At 43.8% G+C, this 24,474-nt stretch overlaps 1 protein-coding gene across 2 annotated transcripts in view; it reads right to left on the bottom strand.

The window, feature by feature from the left end:
- The window catches only part of PLEKHA6 (pleckstrin homology domain containing A6), a 150,472-nt gene that overhangs the window by 100,560 nt on the left and 25,438 nt on the right, over positions 1-24,474 (bottom strand). Inside the window, exon 2 of one of the 2 annotated variants that reach the window (XM_075264113.1) lies at positions 2,399-2,527. The exons of the other annotated variant lie outside the window; for it this stretch is intronic. The gene's annotated coding sequence lies outside the window, so the exon portion shown is untranslated. The remainder of the gene's footprint in view (positions 1-2,398; positions 2,528-24,474) is intronic. 2 annotated transcript variants of the gene reach the window in all.

Below are 24,474 nucleotides of genomic sequence, written 5' to 3' on the forward strand. Positions count from 1 at the left end.
TTCAAAATCCTGAACAAAAAACCCTGAGTGAACTTACCCTTACTGCTTACTTACTCTTGACAAGTACTAGATCCGGGTTCCCAAGCACTACATTATAAAGGGGTTTTGATGGAGCAGTTAAACTCCATTGAAAAAATACAGTATAGGAAAGATGAACGTAGGCAAACGTAGCGCTTGGCTATTTCTGCAGTCACCCAGACTTTGAATGTCCCTCCCCTACCCTCTTATTCTCTTCATTTTACACAAGCCTTACTATGCATAATGAACCACATGACTTAACCCCCTGTGATGTCATTGTAGATGCCCGAAGTCCAGGAGAGGTGAGTAACACTGTTAGGACTGTTGGGCTTCTCTTCATTAGAGAGGTTTATAGAGACCCCAGAGTACGATAATAGCAGTTCCATTTTGGATATGCTCAATCCGAAAAAAAACTGCTGAGCGAACCTTACGAGACCAATCTTGCAAAGTCTGCCCAATAAATACTCTGTGCCGTGCTCCTGCTTACCAATCCCTGATCCTGACCACAGCTACCTCCACTTCCTCTACAGTCTTTAGTCTTGTTCAGCGTCAGGGGAACAATGTGGTCTGTATAAAAGGCAGAATGGGAAGTGAAGGCAGCTATTGGTAGGATCAGGAACCACTAAGGAAATAGCAGGCATTGCCTTCTGAAGTAATCTAACAGGTAACGGCCTATATTTATGGCTGCTATGGCGGTAGTTCCGCTGCTGGCACTGCCTCCTTGATATCTGTATAGAAAGAGAGGAGATTTGAATGATTAAAAGAAAAGTTAAACTGAATCTTTTCCGGCAAACCTATACATCAATCTGCTCAGCTCCTTCTATGCTATAATATATAATAGTACAGTATTTTCCATTTGACAGGTTCCCTTTAATTATTTTACATTGTGTTTACGTGTAATGAATGAGTCTTTTCTGCAAAAACAATCCCAGATGTAAAATTATAAGCAAAGAAGCTTTATGAACCCGTGTCTTGTAATATCACAGCTGGCACAATGGCGTGCATGTACCACAGGGCAGAACTGGTACAGAGATTGTGCCAGTTACATAATAATATAGTAATAGAGACATTTGCCATAAAGTATTGACTATGAATAATAATAAATTTATATAATGAGAAACATAACCCCCCCTAGCATTATTCAGTCTCTATTTTTGTGGATTCAGCATGTTTCAGATGTATGGTACATTTAACTATAGGTAATAAAATTGTTCAGCTTCTACAAATAGCAATGTGCATAAGACATCAAGACATATCTTCAGGAAATATATAAATGCTAGTTCCAAGCAGAACACAGTCTACACAAGCGAAAAATGCAAGGTATGTTGCAGGTAAGAATATTTGATAGATAGGACCAGACAGAATGTCATCCGCAATTACATGTCTTGTATAAGGTTACTTAAGGAATACAGCTATAGGCAGTATTATCATTTATTAAATGTTGTGCAAATGTAATGTATGGCCAAGCAGTCACAATCAAATGTTCCAAAAACATCTCAGGGTTTCATTATATAAGTGGTGAAAATCAATAATGACAGTTGTCTGGATGACAGCCAGCATAAATCCTCCCAAGATGCACTGCAAAGCAAACCCACAATAACACACCTCACTGCACAAATATATAGCACAACTGCCATTTAGGTGGTGAAAGAAGTCCAAACTCTTAAAGCCGTAGAAAACAAGGTATGATATGGCAGAACCTTAAGCCGACAATTGTGTACTATATTTATTATATAACCGTAGTCACCAACTTTTATTGTTTACTATTGTGCCACAATTACATTCAATAGAATACTGAGTACTAATGGACTAAATACTATATTCTTATACATAACAGTGCACTATACATTAGCACTGCCTACAACACATCCAAATGCAGATTGTAACTAAAATGTGTCCACTGTGCATGATGTTGGTGGAGAGATGGAGGTTACTATCCCATATACTATCCCATGTACATATACATATATACAAAATGCTTACTAAATTCCTGCCAGGTAGTCAATGCTATAAAAATAGTCTAAATTATCTTTACAACCCGTCAAGACTGCTAAATCCTTGTCACCATATATTAATATTCCGTTTTCACTTGCATTATATGATACATTATTATGGTGTAGACCATGCTTAGCTCTGACCCAAGCAGGATTTTTCTACTTTTCTGTGAGTTATTTTAGGGTCAGTTTGACAATGTTGCTTTGCTGATCATACTACATAACTTCAACTGATATGGATTGTAATGCATGTCACTTCCACATGTCTATGATCTATCTGACCTCCACCTGTCAATCCATACGTACATTCCTGTTGGCCACTGTGTCAGTTCATACAATTTGCTTTACAGCTTGTTTCAGTGTAAAAAAATAGGCAAAGGACTCACTCGCTTTTTTGTTGGTCTTGTGCTTGAACTGTGCTCCCTTACTATGGACACCAGACAAACCTCAGACACAGACTTGCTTCTGCAGGCACAGGTTATGCTTCCGCCTCTCGCACAAACATGCTTAGTTACCTGAAACAGTAGGAAAGTAGGGAGAGGTAAGGGGTGTGAGTATTCAAACTAGCCAACCAGACCGTGGCCGGATGTTGAACCATTTACCTGTAGTGTAATACTTGAAACCTAACCCTTTGCATACTTGTCACTCTCAAAGCTAATCCAGGATTTTAGACACTCTATGTAAAAAGCAGCAGGACTGATATGTGTAAACATGACAAAGGGCTAAACCTTATTCAATAACAGGAAAGGAAAGCACAATATTGTCATTGTTATATACAAATTATTGTCTCTGGTCAAGCATATTATATATTTATTGATAGAATTTGCTGCCAATATGGGGCAACCCGACAAACACTGGAGAAAATGAGATTTAGATATGATGAATTTTCCCCAGTAGGTAAGAAGAGTTGCCTGGGTTCAGTTCAGCCAAGAAGACGAAGCATGTTTATGGGGCAGACAGGGAAGATGTTGATTTCTTGCACCGCTGGAAAACAGTGGATGTTGTGAAGAGGATTTTTTTTCCCGGCTAAACATTTGGGGTCACAGTTAGCAGAATTAGACTAAATGGGGTTTGAGTCTTAGCAGTGGCGTAACTAGGAATGGCGGGGCCCCGTGGCGAACTTTTGACATGGGGCCCCCCCCTCCCCAAACCGATGCCGAAGACCCCAGAGTATAATAATCGGAGACCCGGGGGATTAAAACCATTAAAAGATCAGAGACAGTTGCTTACCTGTTCCTGTCGGCTGTCCTGTCCGCTCTTGTCCAGCTTTAATGACGTCAGACGTCACATGACCCGGGAAGCTGGCCTGGGTCATGTGACGTCAGACACGAATGACAGAGGCCTGGCAGGATCGCGGAGAGGTAAGTAACACTGTTTTTTATGTTACCTTACCCCTCCCGGTGCGCCGATCATTATACTCGGGGGTCTGCAAAGACCCCCGAGTATAATGATAGCCTCTGTGGGCCCCGCAGTGTCACTTGCCGATCCCGGCCCAGCCAGGATCGGCAAGTGAATGGGGCCCGTAACGGACTTTTAAAAAAAAAAAACGCAGCGGTAGCGGCTGTCACCGGGCCCCCTAATGGCCCGGGCCCTGTGGCAGCTGCTACTGCTGCTACCACGGTAGTTACGCCCCTGAGTCTTAGTAAGATAACTACATTAAAGGGAACATTCACATGGAAAACACAGTATCTATCTGCAGGCAGCATGTCATAGAGCAGAAGGAGCCGAGCAGACTGATATATGGCATAAGCGCTGTGATAAAACCGCAGTGTTTTACAGTACCTGCAAAGTGGATGGGATTCTGGCTAATCCTATCCACATATTGCAGAAAAATATCCACAGTGGACATGCTGTGACTTCAAAAACTGTAAATTGCATACATGTCAATTATATCTACAGAAAAGCAGGCATTTTCCGTATGGGTATAATTGAAGCAGAAAGTCAGTAGAGGAAAACTCTGTGGACTTTCTGTAAAAAGCGCTGCGGGAAAAAATGTAACACCTTTCTACCGCAGTTTTTTTCCCGCAACTTTTTTGGCTGCAGCCCGTTATGTGAGGTCTTCACCTAAATGTGGCTGGAACTTCTGCAGTGTGATTGAGAGCTGCATATTATAATCTGATGCTGGGATATGACCAAACGCATTTGTTATTAGAGTGATAAAACATCACTTTTACATGTGTGCACTATATACTGTACGTGGCAGTCTGGGATCACTCTACTTTAAGCTAATATGTAAAATGTTATATCTCATTTTATCAGTACAAGATGTACACACTACTGCTAAAACCTATTTTTCTCCGACTAGGTATAGCTGCAGATTTGATGCATCCTGTCCAACTTGTTTCTGATATTTTACGCACTTGAAAAAGGGTCTGTTTTACCCGAAATGCGTTGTGCTCCTTTTGTACTTGATACTATTAAAAATCGCTTTGTTTATCCTGCCGATTGGCTTTCGTTCATCTGACATGACCATTTGAGCGCGGATCCTTGCCTTCTCCTTTTCTACATTTATCTTCCCGGTCCATCCAGTGTTCAGCTTTGGAACCGCTGCCACTCTCACCAGAAGTGACTACTGTCTATATGGAAGTTTAGGGTGTTGTGATCCCATCACAACCCCACCAGGTGAGAGGCCTATTGGTCGTTTCTGTCTTTTCTGTTTTTACTTATTGCATAATTACTACACTTAGTGCGCTCGGTGTCTCTCCCTTTCTTTTTTTTTTTGCCATAGCTGCAGATTTGGAACACTGTATAAGGTATGTATCTTGAAGCCACAGCTCTAGTCAAAGCAGGTTCTGCATTCTTCCACTTTTATATATGGATACACTTTAGAGATGAGCGAACAGTGTTCTATCGAACTCATGTTCGATCGGATATTAGGCTGTTCGGCATGTTCGAATCGAATCGAACACCGCGTGGTAAAGTGCGCCATTACTCGATTCCCCTCCCACCTTCCCTGGCGCCTTTTTTGCTCCAATAACAGCGCAGGGTAGGTGGGACAGGAACTACGACACCGGTGACGTTGAAAAAAGTAGGCAAAACCCATTGGCTGCCGAAAACATGTGACCTCTAATTTAAAAGAACAGCGACGCCCAGCTTCGCGTCATTCTGAGCTTGCAATTCACCGAGGACGGAGGTTTCCGTCCAGCTAGCTAGGGCTTAGATTCTGGGTAGGCAGGGACAGGCTAGGATAGGAAGGAGAAGACAACCAACAGCTCTTATAAGAGCTAAATTCCAGGGAGAAGCTTGTCAGTGTAACGTGGCACTGACGGGCTCAATCGCCGCAACCCAGCTTTCCCAGGATCCTGAATGGAATACACTGTCAGTGTATTCCCGTATACCCGATATATACCCCGATACCCGTTCCAACGGTGTGCCCCCCCACCTTCACCCCAGAAATACCCTGCAAGTCCCCTAGCAATAGAATTGGGGCTATATACACCCACAATTTTTACTACTGGTATACAGTGCCATTGTCTGACTGGGAATTCAAAGAATATATTGGGAATACAAATACCCTCATTTCTTGCTACTGCCATATAGTGCCAGTGTCTGACTGGGAATTCAAAGAATATATTGGGGTTACGTGCACCCACAATTTTTACTACTGGTATACAGTGCCATTGTCTCACTGGGAATTCAAAGAATATATTGGGAATACAAATACCCTCATTTCTTGCTACTGCCATATAGTGCCAGTGTCTGACTGGGAATTCAAAGAATATATTGGGGTTACGTGCACCCACAATTTTTACTACTGGTATACAGTGCCATTGTCTGACTGGGAATTCAAAGAATATATTGGGGTTATAAATACCCTCATTTCTTGCTACTGCCATATAGTGCCAGTTTCTGACTGGTAATTCAAAGAATATATTGGGGTTACGTGCACCCACAATTTTTACTACTGGTATACAGTGCCATTGTCTGACTGGGAATTCAAAGAATATATTGGGGTTATAAATACCCTCATTTCTTGCTACTGCCATATAGTGCCAGTTTCTGACTGGTAATTCAAAGAATATATTGGGGTTACGTGCACCCACAATTTTTACTACTGGTATACAGTGCCATTGTCTGACTGGGAATTCAAAGAATATATTGGGGTTATAAATACCCTCATTTCTTGCTACTGCCATATAGTGCCAGTTTCTGACTGGTAATTCAAAGAATATATTGGGGTTACATGCACCCACAATTTTTACTACTGGTATACAGTGCCATTGTCTGACTGGGAATTCAAAGAGTATATTGGGAATACAAATACCCTCATTTCTTGCTACTGCCATATAGTGCCAGTTTCTGACTGGGAATTCAAAGAATATATTGGGGTTACGTGCACCCACAATTTTTACTACTGGTATACAGTGCCATTGTCTGACTGGGAATTCAAAGAGTATATTGGGAATACAAATACCCTCATTTCTTGCTACTGCCATATAGTGCCAGTGTCTGACTGGGAATTCAAAGAATATATTGGGGTTACGTGCACCCACAATTTTTACTACTGGTATACAGTGCCATTGTCTGACTGGGAATTCAAAGAATATATTGGGGTTATAAATACCCTCATTTCTTGCTACTGCCATATAGTGCCAGTTTCTGACTGGTAATTCAAAGAATATATTGGGGTTACGTGCACCCACAATTTTTACTACTGGTATACAGTGCCATTGTCTGACTGGGAATTCAAAGAGTATATTGGGAATACAAATACCCTCATTTCTTGCTACTGCCATATAGTGCCAGTGTCTGACTGGTAATTCAAAGAATATATTGGGGTTACGTGCACCCACAATTTTTACTACTGGTATACAGTGCCATTGTCTGACTGGGAATTCAAAGAATATATTGGGGTTATAAATACCCTCATTTCTTGCTACTGCCATATAGTGCCAGTTTCTGACTGGTAATTCAAAGAATATATTGGGGTTACGTGCACCCACAATTTTTACTACTGGTATACAGTGCCATTGTCTGACTGGGAATTCAAAGAGTATATTGGGAATACAAATACCCTCATTTCTTGCTACTGCCATATAGTGCCAGTTTCTGACTGGGAATTCAAAGAATATATTGGGGTTACGTGCACCCACAATTTTTACTACTGGTATACAGTGCCATTGTCTGACTGGGAATTCAAAGAGTATATTGGGAATACAAATACCCTCATTTCTTGCTACTGCCATATAGTGCCAGTTTCTGACTGGGAATTCAAAGAATATATTGGGGTTACGTGCACCCACAATTTTTACTACTGGTATACAGTGCCATTGTCTGACTGGGAATTCAAAGAATATATTGGGGTTACGTGCACCCACAATTTTTACTACTGGTATACAGTGCCATTGTCTGACTGGGAATTCAAAGAGTATATTGGGAATACAAATACCCTCATTTCTTGCTACTGCCATATAGTGCCAGTGTCTGACTGGGAATTCAAAGAATATATTGGGGTTACGTGCACCCACAATTTTTACTACTGGTATACAGTGCCATTGTCTGACTGGGAATTCAAAGAATATATTGGGGTTATAAATACCCTCATTTCTTGCTACTGCCATATAGTGCCAGTTTCTGACTGGTAATTCAAAGAATATATTGGGGTTACGTGCACCCACAATTTTTACTACTGGTATACAGTGCCATTGTCTGACTGGGAATTCAAAGAGTATATTGGGAATACAAATACCCTCATTTCTTGCTACTGCCATATAGTGCCAGTGTCTGACTGGTAATTCAAAGAATATATTGGGGTTACGTGCACCCACAATTTTTACTACTGGTATACAGTGCCATTGTCTGACTGGGAATTCAAAGAATATATTGGGGTTATAAATACCCTCATTTCTTGCTACTGCCATATAGTGCCAGTTTCTGACTGGTAATTCAAAGAATATATTGGGGTTACGTGCACCCACAATTTTTACTACTGGTATACAGTGCCATTGTCTGACTGGGAATTCAAAGAGTATATTGGGAATACAAATACCCTCATTTCTTGCTACTGCCATATAGTGCCAGTTTCTGACTGGGAATTCAAAGAATATATTGGGGTTACGTGCACCCACAATTTTTACTACTGGTATACAGTGCCATTGTCTGACTGGGAATTCAAAGAGTATATTGGGAATACAAATACCCTCATTTCTTGCTACTGCCATATAGTGCCAGTTTCTGACTGGGAATTCAAAGAATATATTGGGGTTACGTGCACCCACAATTTTTACTACTGGTATACAGTGCCATTGTCTGACTGGGAATTCAAAGAATATATTGGGGTTACGTGCACCCACAATTTTTACTACTGGTATACAGTGCCATTGTCTGACTGGGAATTCAAAGAGTATATTGGGAATACAAATACCCTCATTTCTTGCTACTGCCATATAGTGCCAGTGTCTGACTGGTAATTCAAAGAATATATTGGGGTTACGTGCACCCACAATTTTTACTACTGGTATACAGTGCCATTGTCTGACTGGGAATTCAAAGAGTATATTGGGAATACAAATACCCTCATTTCTTGCTACTGCCATATAGTGCCAGTTTCTGACTGGTAATTCAAAGAATATATTGGGGTTACGTGCACCCACAATTTTTACTACTGGTATACAGTGCCATTGTCTGACTGGGAATTCAAAGAATATATTGGGGTTATAAATACCCTCATTTCTTGCTACTGCCATATAGTGCCAGTTTCTGACTGGTAATTCAAAGAATATATTGGGGTTACGTGCACCCACAATTTTTACTACTGGTATACAGTGCCATTGTCTGACTGGGAATTCAAAGAGTATATTGGGAATACAAATACCCTCATTTCTTGCTACTGCCATATAGTGCCAGTTTCTGACTGGGAATTCAAAGAATATATTGGGGTTACGTGCACCCACAATTTTTACTACTGGTATACAGTGCCATTGTCTGACTGGGAATTCAAAGAGTATATTGGGAATACAAATACCCTCATTTCTTGCTACTGCCATATAGTGCCAGTTTCTGACTGGGAATTCAAAGAATATATTGGGGTTACGTGCACCCACAATTTTTACTACTGGTATACAGTGCCATTGTCTGACTGGGAATTCAAAGAATATATTGGGGTTACGTGCACCCACAATTTTTACTACTGGTATACAGTGCCATTGTCTGACTGGGAATTCAAAGAGTATATTGGGAATACAAATACCCTCATTTCTTGCTACTGCCATATAGTGCCAGTTTCTGACTGGTAATTCAAAGAATATATTGGGGTTACGTGCACCCACAATTTTTACTACTGGTATACAGTGCCATTGTCTGACTGGGAATTCAAAGAGTATATTGGGAATACAAATACCCTCATTTCTTGCTACTGCCATATAGTGCCAGTGTCTGACTGGTAATTCAAAGAATATATTGGGGTTACGTGCACCCACAATTTTTACTACTGGTATACAGTGCCATTGTCTGACTGGGAATTCAAAGAGTATATTGGGAATACAAATACCCTCATTTCTTGCTACTGCCATATAGTGCCAGTTTCTGACTGGGAATTCAAAGAATATATTGGGGTTACGTGCACCCACAATTTTTACTACTGGTATACAGTGCCATTGTCTGACTGGGAATTCAAAGAGTATATTGGGAATACAAATACCCTCATTTCTTGCTACTGCCATATAGTGCCAGTTTCTGACTGGGAATTCAAAGAATATATTGGGGTTACGTGCACCCACAATTTTTACTACTGGTATACAGTGCCATTGTCTGACTGGGAATTCAAAGAATATATTGGGGTTATAAATACCCTCATTTCTTGCTACTGCCATATAGTGCCAGTTTCTGACTGGTAATTCAAAGAATATATTGGGGTTACGTGCACCCACAATTTTTACTACTGGTATACAGTGCCATTGTCTGACTGGGAATTCAAAGAGTATATTGGGAATACAAATACCCTCATTTCTTGCTACTGCCATATAGTGCCAGTTTCTGACTGGTAATTCAAAGAATATATTGGGGTTACGTGCACCCACAATTTTTACTACTGGTATACAGTGCCATTGTCTGACTGGGAATTCAAAGAATATATTGGGGTTATAAATACCCTCATTTCTTGCTACTGCCATATAGTGCCAGTTTCTGACTGGTAATTCAAAGAATATATTGGGGTTACGTGCACCCACAATTTTTACTACTGGTATACAGTGCCATTGTCTGACTGGGAATTCAAAGAGTATATTGGGAATACAAATACCCTCATTTCTTGCTACTGCCATATAGTGCCAGTTTCTGACTGGTAATTCAAAGAATATATTGGGGTTACGTGCACCCACAATTTTTACTACTGGTATACAGTGCCATTGTCTGACTGGGAATTCAAAGAGTATATTGGGAATACAAATACCCTCATTTCTTGCTACTGCCATATAGTGCCAGTTTCTGACTGGGAATTCAAAGAATATATTGGGGTTACGTGCACCCACAATTTTTACTACTGGTATACAGTGCCATTGTCTGACTGGGAATTCAAAGAATATATTGGGGTTACGTGCACCCACAATTTTTACTACTGGTATACAGTGCCATTGTCTGACTGGGAATTCAAAGAGTATATTGGGAATACAAATACCCTCATTTCTTGCTACTGCCATATAGTGCCAGTTTCTGACTGGTAATTCAAAGAATATATTGGGGTTACGTGCACCCACAATTTTTACTACTGGTATACAGTGCCATTGTCTGACTGGGAATTCAAAGAGTATATTGGGAATACAAATACCCTCATTTCTTGCTACTGCCATATAGTGCCAGTTTCTGACTGGTAATTCAAAGAATATATTGGGGTTACGTGCACCCACAATTTTTACTACTGGTATACAGTGCCATTGTCTGACTGGGAATTCAAAGAATATATTGGGGTTATAAATACCCTCATTTCTTGCTACTGCCATATAGTGCCAGTTTCTGACTGGTAATTCAAAGAATATATTGGGGTTACGTGCACCCACAATTTTTACTACTGGTATACAGTGCCATTGTCTGACTGGGAATTCAAAGAATATATTGGGGTTACGTGCACCCACAATTTTTACTACTGGTATACAGTGCCATTGTCTGACTGGGAATTCAAAGAGTATATTGGGAATACAAATACCCTCATTTCTTGCTACTGCCATATAGTGCCAGTGTCTGACTGGGAATTCAAAGAATATATTGGGGTTACGTGCACCCACAATTTTTACTACTGGTATACAGTGCCAATTTCTAACTAGGAATTCAAAATGCGCAAGGCTCCCGGAAAGGGACGTGGACGAGGCTGTGGGCGAGGTCGGGGGAATGGTTCTGGGGAGCAAGGTAGCAGTGAAGCCACAAGGCGTCCCGTGCCTACTCCTGTGGGGCAGCAAGCATTGCGCCACTCCACAGTGCCAGGGTTGCTTGCCACATTAACTAAACTGCAGGGTACAAACCTTAGTAGGCCCGAGAACCAGGAACAGGTCTTGCAATGGCTGTCAGAGAACGCTTACAGCACATTGTCCAGCAGCCAGTCAGACTCTGCCTCCTCTCCTCCTATTACCCAACAGTCTTGTCTTCCTTCCTCCCAAAATTCCGAAGCTTTACAGAACAATAACCCAAACTGTCCCTGCTCCCCAGAGCTGTTCTCCGCTCCTTTCATTGTCCCTCAACCTGCCTCTCCACGTCACGATTCCACGAACCTAACAGAGGAGCATCTGTGTCCAGATGCTCAAACACTAGAGTCTCCTCCATCTCCGTTCGATTTGGTGGTGGATGACCAGCAACCCACCCTCATCGACGATGATGTGACGCAGTTGCCGTCAGGGCATCCAGTTGACCGGCGCATTGTGCGGGAGGAGGAGATGAGACAGGAGTTGGAAGAGGAAGTGGTGGATGATGAGGACACTGACCCGACCTGGACAGGGGGGATGTCAAGCGGGGAAAGTAGTGTGGATGTTGAGGCAGGTGCAGCACCAAAAAGGGTAGCTAGAGGCAGAGGCAGAGGTCAGCAGCTTAGGCGAAGCCAGGCCACACCCGGAATCTCCCAAGATGTTCCAGTTCGTACCCAGCCCCGAAAAACTCCCACCTCGAGGGCACGTTTCTCGAAGGTGTGGAGTTTTTTCAAGGAATGCGCCGAGGACAGATATAGTGTTGTCTGCACAATTTGCCTCTCGAAATTGATTAGGGGCTCTGAGAAGAGCAACCTGTCCACCACTTCAATGCGCCGTCATTTGGAATCCAAGCACTGGAATCAGTGGCAGGCAGCAACGGCAGGACAAAGGCCGCCTGCCGTTCACGCCACTGCCACTGCCTCTGCCACTGCCTCTGCCACTGCCACTGCTGACTGTGCTGGCGATGCACTCCAGAGGACGAGCCAGGACACCACTTCATCTGCCTCCGCCACTTTGTTGACTTCTACCTCATCCTCCCCTGGTCCTGTCTTATCTCCTTCTCCTGCACCATCAAAGGCACCATCAGGCGTTTCTTTACAACAACCCACCATCTCTCAGACATTGGAGCGGCGGCAGAAATACACTGCTAACCACCCACACGCGCAAGCCTTGAACGCCAACATCGCTAAACTGCTGGCCCAGGAGATGTTGGCGTTCCGGCTTGTTGAAACTCCCGCCTTCCTGGACCTGATGGCAACTGCGGCACCTCGCTATGCCGTCCCTAGCCGTCACTACTTCTCCCGGTGTGCCGTCCCCGCCTTGCACCAGCACGTGTCACTCAACATCAGGCGGGCCCTTAGTTCCGCGCTTTGCACAAAGGTCCACTTGACCACCGACGCGTGGACAAGTGCATGCGGACAGGGACGCTACATTTCACTGACGGCACACTGGGTGAATGTAGTTGAGGCTGGGACTGCTTCCCAAACTGGCCCGGTGTACCTCGTCTCCCCGCCTAACATTCCTGGCAGGGACACGAGAAGAACACCCCCCTCCTCCTCCTCCTCCTCTACCGCCTCCTCCTCCGCCACCGCCTCCTCCTCCGCCACCGCCTCCTCCTCCGCTGTTAGATTGACCCCAGCTACGAGTTGGAAACGTTGCAGCACTGGCGTTGGTAGACGTCAGCAGGCTGTGCTGAAGCTGATCAGCTTGGGGGACAGACAGCACACTGCCTCCGAGGTGAGGGATGCCCTCCTCGATGAGACGGCAATATGGTTTGAGCCGCTGCACCTGGGCCCAGGCATGGTCGTTTGTGATAACGGCCGGAACCTGGTAGCAGCTCTGGAGCTTGCCGGACTCCAACATGTTCCATGCCTGGCCCACGTCTTCAACCTAGTGGTGCAACGTTTCCTAAAGAGCTACCCCAATGTTCCAGAGCTACTGGTGAAAGTGCGGCGCATGTGCGCCCACTTTCGCAAGTCGACAGTAGCCGCTGCTAGCTTAAAATCTCTCCAGCAACGCCTGCATGTGCCACAACACCGGCTTTTGTGCGACGTCCCCACACGCTGGAACTCAACGTTTCAGATGTTGAATAGAGTGGTTGAGCAGCAGAGACCTTTGATGGAATACCAGCTACAAAACCCTAGGGTGCCACAAAGTCAGCTGCCTCAGTTTCACATCCATGAGTGGCCATGGATGAGAGACCTTTGTGACATCCTACGGGTCTTTGAGGAGTCCACAAGGAGGGTGAGCTCTGAGGATGCGATGGTGAGCCTTACAATCCCGCTCTTGTGTGTTCTGAGAGAATCCCTGATTGACATCAGGGATAACTCAGATCACACAGAGGAGTTAGGGATAGCATCCGATCCGTCACAGCTGGAGAGTAGGTCCACACATCTGTCCGCTTCACTGCGTTTAATGGAGGAGGAGGAGGAGGAGGAAGAAGAGTTGTCCGATGATGTGATGGTGATACAGGAGGCTTCCGGGCAACTTCGAATCGTCCCATTGTTGCAGCGCGGATGGGTAGACATGGAGGATGAGGAGGAAATGGAGATTGAACTTTCCGGTGGGGCCAGAGGAGTCATGCCAACTAACACTGTGGCAGACATGGCTGAGTTCATGTTGGGGTGCTTTACAACCGACAAGCGTATTGTCAAAATCATGGAGGACAACCAGTACTGGATCTTTGCTATCCTTGACCCCCGGTATAAAAACAACATCTCGTCTTTTATTCCGGTAGAGGGGAGGGCCAATCGCATCAATGCTTGCCACAGGCAATTGGTGCAGAATATGATGGAGATGTTTCCAGCATGTGACGTTGGCGGCAGGGAGGGCAGTTCCTCCAGTAGGCAACCAAGTTCTCACCGGTCCACACAAACGAGGGGCACACTGTCTAAGGTCTGGGACACCTTGATGGCACCCCCTCGCCAAAGTGCCGCCACGGAGGGTCCTAGTGTCACCAGGCGTGAGAAGTATAGGCGCATGTTGCGGGAATACCTTTCCGACCACAGCCCTGTCCTCTCCGACCCCTCTGCGCCCTACACGTATTGGGTGTCGAAGTTGGACCTGTGGCTTGAACTTGCCCTATATGCCTTGGAGGTGCTGTCCTGTCCTGCCGCCAGCGTCCTATCTGAGAGGGTGTTCAGTGCAGCCGGTGGCATCATCACTGACAAGCGCACCCGTCTGTCAGCTGAGAGTGCCGACCGGCTCACTTTGATAAAAATGAACCACCACTGGGTAGAGCCGTCATTTTTGTGCCCACCTGTGTAAAGCACCCCAACATGAAACTCCATGTCTGTACTCAACCTCTCCAATTCCTCCGCATCCTCATACTCATCCACCATAAGCGTTGCACAATTCTGCTAATACTAGGCTCCCTCCACCCTGATTTCCCCCAACTCTGCTGGTTAGAGGCTCCCTCCACCCTGATTTCCACCAACTCTGCTGGTTAGAGGCTCCCTCCACCATGAATTTGCCCAAACTGGGCTGTTTAGAGGCTCCCTCCACCATGAATTTGCCCAAACTGGGCTGTTTAGAGGCTCCCTCCACCATGAATTGGTCCAAACTGGGTTTTTTAGAGGCTCCCTCCACCATGAATTGGTCCAAACTGGGCTGGTTAGAGGCTCCCTCCACCATGAATTTGCCCAAACTGGGCTGTTTAGAGGCTCCCTCCACCATGAATTGGTCCAAACTGGGCTGGTTAGAGGCTCCCTCCACCATTAATTGGTCCAAACTGGGCTGGTTAGAGGCTCCCTCCACCATTAATTGGTCCAAACTGGGCTGGTTAGAGGCTCCCTCCACCATGAATTGGTCCAAACTGGGTTTTTTAGAGGCTCCCTCCACCATGAATTGGTCCAAACTGGGCTGGTTAGAGGCTCCCTCCACCATTAATTGGTCCAAACTGGGCTGGTTAGAGGCTCCCTCCACCATGAATTTGCCCAAACTGGGCTGTTTAGAGGCTCCCTCCACCATGAATTTGCCCAAACTGGGCTGTTTAGAGGCTCCCTCCACCATGAATTGGTCCAAACTTGGCTGTTTAGAGGCTCCCTCCACCATGAATTGGTCCAAACTGGGCTGGTTAGAGGCTCCCTCCACCATTAATTGGTCCAAACTGGGCTGGTTAGAGGCTCCCTCCACCATGAATTTGCCCAAACTGGGCTGTTTAGAGGCTCCCTCCACCATGAATTTGCCCAAACTGGGCTGTTTAGAGGCTCCCTCCACCATGAATTGGTCCAAACTGGGTTTTTTAGAGGCTCCCTCCACCATGAATTGGTCCAAACTGGGCTGGTTAGAGGCTCCCTCCACCATTAATTGGTCCAAACTGGGGTGGTTAGAGGCTCCCTCCACCATTAATTGGTCCAAACTGGGCTGGTTAGAGGCTCCCTCCACCATTAATTGGTCCAAACTGGGCTGGTTAGAGGCTCCCTCCACCATTAATTGGTCCAAACTGGGCTGTTTAGAGGCTCCCTCCACCATTAATTGGTCCAAACTGGGCTGGTTAGAGGCTCCCTCCACCATGAATTTGCCCAAACTGGGCTGTTTAGAGGCTCCCTCCACCATGAATTGGTCCAAACTGGGTTTTTTAGAGGCTCCCTCCACCATGAATTTGCCCAAACTGGGCTGGTTAGAGGCTCCCTCCACCATGAATTGGTCCAAGCTGGGTTTTTTAGAGGCTCCCTCCACCATGAATTTGCCCAAACTGGGCTGGTTAGAGGCTCCCTCCACCATGAATTGGTCCAAACTGGGCTGGTTAGAGGCTCCCTCCACCATGAATTTGCCCAAACTGGGCTGTTTAGAGGCTCCCTCCACCATTAATTGGTCCAAACTGGGCTGGTTAGAGGCTTCCTCCACCATGAATTTGCCCAAACTGGGCTGTTTAGAGGCTCCCTCCACCATGAATTGGTCCAAACTGGGTTTTTTAGAGGCTCCCTCCACCATGAATTGGTCCAAACTGGGTTTTTTAGAGGCTCCCTCCACCATGAATTGGTCCAAACTGGGCTGGTTAGAGGCTCCCTCCACCATGAATTTCCCAAAACTTGGCTGTTTAGAGGCTCCCTCCACCATGAATTGGTCCAAACTGGGCTGGTTAGAGGCTCCCTCCACCATGAATTTCCCAAAACTTGGCTGTTTAGAGGCTCCCTCCACCATGAATTGGTCCAAACTGGGCTGGTTAGAGGCTCCCTCCACCATTAATTGGTCCAAACTGGGCTGGTTAGAGGCTCCCTCCACCATGAATTGGTCCAAACTGGGTTTTTTAGAGGCTCCCTCCACCATGAATTTGCCCAAACTGGGCTGTTTAGAGGCTCCCTCCACCATGAATTGGTCCAAACTGGGCTGGTTAGAGGCTCCCTCCACCATGAATTGGTCCAAACTGGGCTGGTTAGAGGCTCCCTCCACCATTAATTGGTCCAAACTGGGCTGGTTAGAGGCTCCCTCCACCATGAATTGGTCCAAACTGGGTTTTTTAGAGGCTCCCTCCACCATGAATTTGCCCAAACTGGGCTGTTTAGAGGCTCCCTCCACCATGAATTGGTCCAAACTGGGCTGGTTAGAGGCTCCCTCCACCATTAATTGGTCCAAACTGGGCTGGTTAGAGGCTCCCTCCACCATGAATTGGTCCAAACTGGGCTGGTTAGAGGCTCCCTCCACCATGAATTTGCCCAAACTGGGCTGTTTAGAGGCTCCCTCCACCATGAATTGGTCCAAACTGGGCTGGTTAGAGGCTCCCTCCACCATGAATTTGCCCAAACTGGGCTGTTTAGAGGCTCCCTCCACCATGAATTGGTCCAAACTGGGTTTTTTAGAGGCTCCCTCCACCATTAATTGGTCCAAACTGGGCTGGTTAGAGGCTCCCTCCACCATGAATTGGTCCAAACTGGGCTGGTTAGAGGCTCCCTCCACCATGAATTTGCCCAAACTGGGCTGTTTAGAGGCTCCCTCCACCATGAATTGGTCCAAACTGGGTTTTTTAGAGGCTCCCTCCACCATGAATTGGTCCAAACTGGGCTGGTTAGAGGCTCCCTCCACCATGAATTTCCCAAAACTTGGCTGTTTAGAGGCTCCCTCCACCATGAATTGGTCCAAACTGGGCTGGTTAGAGGCTCCCTCCACCATGAATTTCCCAAAACTTGGCTGTTTAGAGGCTCCCTCCACCATGAATTGGTCCAAACTGGGCTGGTTAGAGGCTCCCTCCACCATGAATTTCCCAAAACTTGGCTGTTTAGAGGCTCCCTCCACCATGAATTGGTCCAAACTGGGCTGGTTAGAGGCTCCCTCCACCATTAATTGGTCCAAACTGGGCTGGTTAGAGGCTCCCTCCACCATGAATTGGTCCAAACTGGGTTTTTTAGAGGCTCCCTCCACCATGAATTTGCCCAAACTGGGCTGTTTAGAGGCTCCCTCCACCATGAATTGGTCCACACTGGGCTGGTTAGAGGCTCCCTCCACCATTGATTGGTCCAAACTGGGCTGGTTAGAGGCTCCCTCCACCATTAATTGGTCCAAACTGGGCTGGTTAGAGGCTCCCTCCACCATGAATTTGCCCAAACTGGGCTGGTTAGAGGCTCCCTCCACCATGAATTGGTCCAAACTGGGTTTTTTAGAGGCTCCCTCCACCATGAATTTGCCCAAACTGGGCTGGTTAGAGGCTCCCTCCACCATGAATTGGTCCAAACTGGGGTTTTTAGAGGCTCCCTCCACCATGAATTTGCCCAAACTGGGGTGTTTAGAGGCTCCCTCCACCATGAATTTGCCCAAACTCTGCTGGTTAGAGGCTCAATCCACCCTGATTTTCAAAACAAATGTTGGTGCCAACCTCAACTTACTACAAGGGCCAAATTCACTGCTGGTGACAAGCTCTCCTCACTGCAAGTGCCAAATACACATGTTTCAAGGTGTTTTCCTACTGTCAGAGAGGTGGTATTGAGTGTGTAAAGTGTGTAGTTGTTAGGCTGTGATGTTGGGGTAATAGAGGGTCTTTGGTGTGTTAGATGCCCCCAGACATGCTTCCCCTGCTGTCCCAGTGTCATTCCAGAGGTGTTGGCATCATTTCCTGGGGTGTCATAGTGGACTTGGTGACCCTCCAGACACGGATTTGGGTTTCCCCCTTAACGAGTATCTGTTCCCCATAGACTATAATGGGGTTCGAAACCCGTTCGAACACACGAACATTGAGCGGCTGTTCGAATCGAATTTCGAACCTCGAACATTTTAGTGTTCGCTCATCTCTAATACACTTCACTCCACAGAACAAAAGCTTGATCTCCTGAATTTTTGGAACACAAAACCTAATCTACTTGTGTTTTAGAACTGAACATTTCTGTGATAAAATGGTGACTCGGGGGTAGACTTTGGTCTGAATTATCTGCCAGGAATCCTTTGAAGAACACTACAGTCAGCCTCTCATTAGCTTACAATAGCTGATAACAAAGAACTATACAATATATATATATATATACACATATATATATATATATATATATATGTACTTTAGGTTTAGTGTCACATAAATATAACTATAGCCTATAAAATGGTTTTCATTTCAAATGTTGCATATAAGACTACATACAATACTACCTGATATCAATTGTGGATGAATTTACTGAATTAACTTCTAATAGCTCCTAATCACCTAATCAGATCATTACTCCATACTGTCTGTCTATAACATATCCATAGAACACCACTAACAGCATATGATACCAAATGCATTCAGTATATTAAGATATAGTGCAGGAATATTTGGAGTAGTGCATACATTTACTTGTACCCTAAGTTCAATTCAGACATCTTAATACGTACATCACAAACAACATAGACATTATACATCCAATAGTAAAAATGTAAATCACATTGACATGTGTAAACTAACATTGTATACTTACCACAAGCATATTAAAAAGGGAAAGTTGCACTGTCATCCAGAGATTTGATCCAGAGCTTGTAAGCCGCTATGGCATCTGTAGTTGATCTCACCAAGACGTTTATCCTCCACTAAGTGCCCTGTACAAAGAAATCTTTTCTCCTTATTGTCACTGCTCCCTGACCATCTTCTCCACCATCATTGTATTCCTCGCAGTCCCTCCTCCACATTCTTTATCTTTTTACATTACAATTACACAAAACTCTTGTCTCTCCTATCACTATTGTGTACTTTACTGTAGTGCAGGAAGGCAGGACCGTGCACTCCATTTTTCCCATAGATATAATTGTAACAGAAAGTCAGCGGAGGAAAACTCTGCAAACTTTCTGTTGAAAGCGCTGCGGAAAGAACAGCTGCAATTACAGTCCGTGGGGCCTTAGCTGAAATCAGTGGGAGGTGGAGAAGTTGTGTTTTTTAAGAGGGTATTCCAGGTCCATATAGTGTGCTGGAGTAAAAAAAATACATTAAAAAACTGTGTCAAAAAATGCATTGTGTAAAAAAAACACATTGAAAGCCGTTTCCTAATTCTCAAAGCAGATTTTTTTCAGCCTGCAAAAAATTCTGTGTGAACATACCCTAAGGGGGCTCAAAGGCACTTCTGGCACATCATAAGACACTACTATTATAAATAACACATGGCAGATAGTGGGTCTTCTGACATATTTTGCTTTGTGACCAAGAAATCTTAAACCATGCTTCTGGTCAAATATAAAAAATCTTAAATATTTCCATGACATTCTTGCAAACCAAAACTGCATTGCATTCTAAATATGACCCAACGCAGTGTTATAAACATGACAGGGATAAAATAAAGTTCAAAATACAAAAAAACTTCAGTCATGAGATAGCTCACCTGTATAAATTTTCCAGGGAGGTGCACGATCCGCTGCCTTTGGGACTCCAAGGCCAAGATAATGCAAATACCAATTCAGACGAAAGATGGATCTGCAACACTCCTCTTCACTAATAAAACTTCATCTTTAATTCAATTTTCAAGGACAATACAAAAACTCCATACAAAAGGTAGAAAAAACAGAAAATACAAAAAGACGCAATAAAAACCGCTGTCAGTATAGCATCGCTAATACTATAGCGATGCTATACTGACAGCGGTTTTTATTGCGTCTTTTTGTATTTTCTGTTTTTTCTACCTTTTGTATGGAGTTTTTGTATTGTCCTTGAAAATTGAATTAAAGATGAAGTTTTATTAGTGAAGAGGAGTGTTGCAGATCCATCTTTCGTCTGAATTGGTATTTATAAAATAAAGTTGATCATATTGTGTATAAAGAATATGCCATGCAAGAATCCCATACAGTTAATGAGAGATTCTTAAATACTATAGATTACTATTGATTTTATTACAATGTGCTAATGACATCCTAATCATTTCAGTTCCTGTATTTACTTATGTTTGCAGTACATGGATGTAGAAAGACTGACCTGACGCTACGTTCACACTAGCATTCGGGTCTTGTCGTTCGGGTCCTCATGGGTCTATTCTGTTCGCTTAAAAATTTGTTATCTGTGGAAACCCGCAGACTCCATAGACTATAATGGGACATGTCAGGTTTCCACACAGTTTCAGTATAAAACCAAGGGAGAGAGTCCTCTTTGCAGGACTTTTCTCTTCACTAATTTTAAGTGGAATTCGCAGCGGAAACTCCAACACTGTTGTGAACCAGACCTAAGTTTTTAATTTGCCACTGCTCATCTTTATATCATTATATGTTTATCCTCCATAGAGACTGTTTTACATGGACCATGATCAGTAAGTGGCTGCTCCACCACTGTTTTGTGTTAAAACATCTGTAGGATGTGCTGGAAGAACAAGTCCTATCCTTGTAGGCCCTACCTTGAAGGTACATAACATGCAATATAACCCCAGTCCTCGAATAAATCTTGAAGGGCTCAGGCTTAGAGAGTTGGATCGTCAGCAGACCCAACAGGCAGTCTATGAGTCGGACTGCAGCCAAGTCTACAATTATCCTTAAATAACAAGTATAGCACAGCTGGACCCACGCACGCACTCTTTACAAGCATTGCTCAGGACACACGACCATGTACATAGCACATTTTAAATGCATACCAACCATGGATAACATCGCACAATTCCTTGAACTCTGTCTAACACTGAATTTCACTGATTATTTTAGCACACACAGATAGCACTGTTGATAGTTCACGCAGGATGTTTTTTTCACAGCAAGGATCTGTTTCTGTTAAAGTCTTTGCATACTGCAGTAAAATAAATGCATTCTTTTGTTCCATCCATTGACATTTTTGTACTTTATAAAGGCATTTAAGCTGTATATGAAGTTTTAGATATAAGCTGAAAACTAAAAAACATCTACATATGGCTGCAATAAAATGCAATATTCCATGTAACGGTTTCAGGGATCTATATTTAGGAGATTTTAACATGACCATGTTCATCCGTGTGAAGGCTGCATTCCCCAGACTGGCCACAGATGTGTGAATGGAGCTTGCTGCGACATAGTGAGTCATGACACAATAAGCTCCCTAATGCCCAGACCTCTACTGTACCGAGCTGACACAAAGCGGTGAGCTAAGTATAGTAGCGATCCAGCCGTCTGGGTGCTCACCCTAGGAATTGTAAAGACAACTCCTAAACAAATCTTCATAGATATGTCCTTCTTTACATTTTATTAGTATATCATTGCATCATATTTTTATATATCAACTTCTTTACCTAGAAAAGATACTTTAATAGGTGACCATACACATAAAATAACTATTGCTAAACACCAATTATACATGGACATTTCCAGGGGTGTCTCCATGAGGATCAGGCATGTTGACGTCCATTTGTACCATCCTCCACTGATGTCAGTCCCATACTTAATAGATAGCCAGCTAGCCTGACTGAAATCATCAATTTTAGCAGATATGGTCAGGTTCAGTAAAAAGATGACCGATGAGCTTTAATGTCTGACTAGTGTAGACTACTGTCCATTTCCAACCAGGACATGGTAAAGCTCAACCCAAACTAGTTACCTACCCTACATGGCATCTTTACAAACATTTAATATGGTAATTGTATTCTATTCTTCCCATATTGTACAAAAACAAATATTATTTTATTAGTCCAATGAATTCTCGAATTTACAGGTTTAAGTAATTCAGCTAGCTTTTGTCCAAAAAAAAGTGGGAACAAAACTGACAATGTTTTCTACTGCGGTATGTAAACAATGAGTCTGCTGTATTGTATGAAAACTGGAAGAGCATGAATGCTTGATCTAGATAAGAAAGGTGTCATGTTAGGCATACGCAATCCCCAATTTGTACTGGTCCAGATTACATTTCAGCTTTAAGGTGGTCATACAACGCTTAGAGAAACTATTAACTCATTTATGCCTAGAGTTCCATTGTTAGAACTGAAAAATATATAACCTCTGGCATAAATGGATTAAAGCCGTAATGGGGAGATTTTGGTGCGCTGTGTGGGAAAACAGTGAGCTATTATACAGATGCATCTAATCTGCCGGAGCTGACCTGGGAGAGGGATGGGTTAATGGCGAATCATGCCATGCTTCCCACACCTTTGCAAATTTCTGGGGGCAGCCCCAGTGTTTGTATACCAGCTTATATATAGTGAATGGTATTACTGAGTAATTTCTTCCATTGCCCCATAGCTCGTGGCCTGTTACCCGTCCACCTGAGCACAATATATATAATCAATATATATCATATACATCTTATACAAATATACTGGAGAGAGATAAAATTGGTGTATGAAGTATAATTGTATCATTGATTGTTAATGGCTGGGGATACGTGTGATGGTGACTCCAGTGCTTCTTTCCAGTCTTATAGTTAAAATTGATGGAGGTTGTATGAAGTGTTTCTTTAATGCAGTAGAGTATAGATGAAGAACATTTCTACTGTCAGATTTGACATTTCTAAGAAAGGAGGAGACATGTTCTTGAGTCTGGAAAGACCAGGTGTCAGAGTGGCTCATAAATCAGTTTAGGCCATAAATACTGACACACATGCTGATCCTCCCAGTGTAACAGGGAGCTCTGATCTTGCTGTAGGTTTGATCAGTGACACTTTGAAAACACCTCCCAAAACTGTAGTGGGAGCATTTGCAGAAATGACAGAGTTAGATAAGCAACACCAGTGCTTGCAAGTAGCAACACCAACACTAGCAAGTGTGGACAAGTTATTACATTGTTTATGTCCTACTGAAAAGCCTGTAAAGAGGTGACATTTTGATGTGAAAATTTTTTATGGCTATGTATACACATAGTTATGATCTGACAAGATAGACTCTTGACTGGTTAATACAAAACAATTTGAAGCGCTCCATGTCAGATTTCAGAATGTACTAGTGTGGGTGGGGGACAAAGTGAGCTTGATAAACTCAGAAAAGGAAACTGTGACTTTTGTTATATTAGAGTGCTGAATAGCATTCATCCTGAGAGACAAGCATCTACCAAAGAATAGATCCACCATAGAACCAAAGGTGGCAATACAAATCTGTGTAAAGCTGATCAAAATGGACCTGTTTGGATTCTCAGTATGTATTGGCACAGCACTGCTCACTATGGTTGCTTTAAGGTTTCCATGCTGACAGGTGAAGCTATTTCTGGCTCTGCGGCTAGTTAGGCTTTGAGGTAATGAGCCAATCACAACGCTGCCTCATCCTCCATTCAAAATACTGCCTCATCCTCCAATCAGAATGCTGCCTCATCCTCCAATCAGAATTCTGCTTCATCCTGCAATCATGAATGCTAGGCAAGGTGTTGAAACTTTGCCCCGAGGCTCCCAGGTGCCTGCTATTCATTGTTACTAGCTAGGTTCTTGTGCATTGTACATATCTGTCTGTTTGCTGTATTCTTGGTGACTGACTTTGGCTTGTTTACTGGATATCTGCTTGCTTACTGATTTGGCTTTTACTGTGAACTCTCAGGACTTAACCTTCTGTGCTCTCCTGGTTGCTGTAGTTTATTGGTCTTATTTTAATCTGCAGTGGCACCTATCTTTTACACTAACCTGGGTCCTGATCCTATCATCACCATCCAGGCTTGTGGCAGGCTCAGGTAAAAACTTGAGGGTAGTCTAAGACTGTATAAGCCAGGACAGTATAAGATTTTGGTAGCTTGTTCTACTGCTTTCTATTATCTGCCAATTG

Source organism: Leptodactylus fuscus, chromosome 2, assembly GCF_031893055.1.
Source record: "Leptodactylus fuscus isolate aLepFus1 chromosome 2, aLepFus1.hap2, whole genome shotgun sequence".
In the NCBI taxonomy this organism is placed as follows: domain Eukaryota; kingdom Metazoa; phylum Chordata; class Amphibia; order Anura; family Leptodactylidae; genus Leptodactylus; species Leptodactylus fuscus.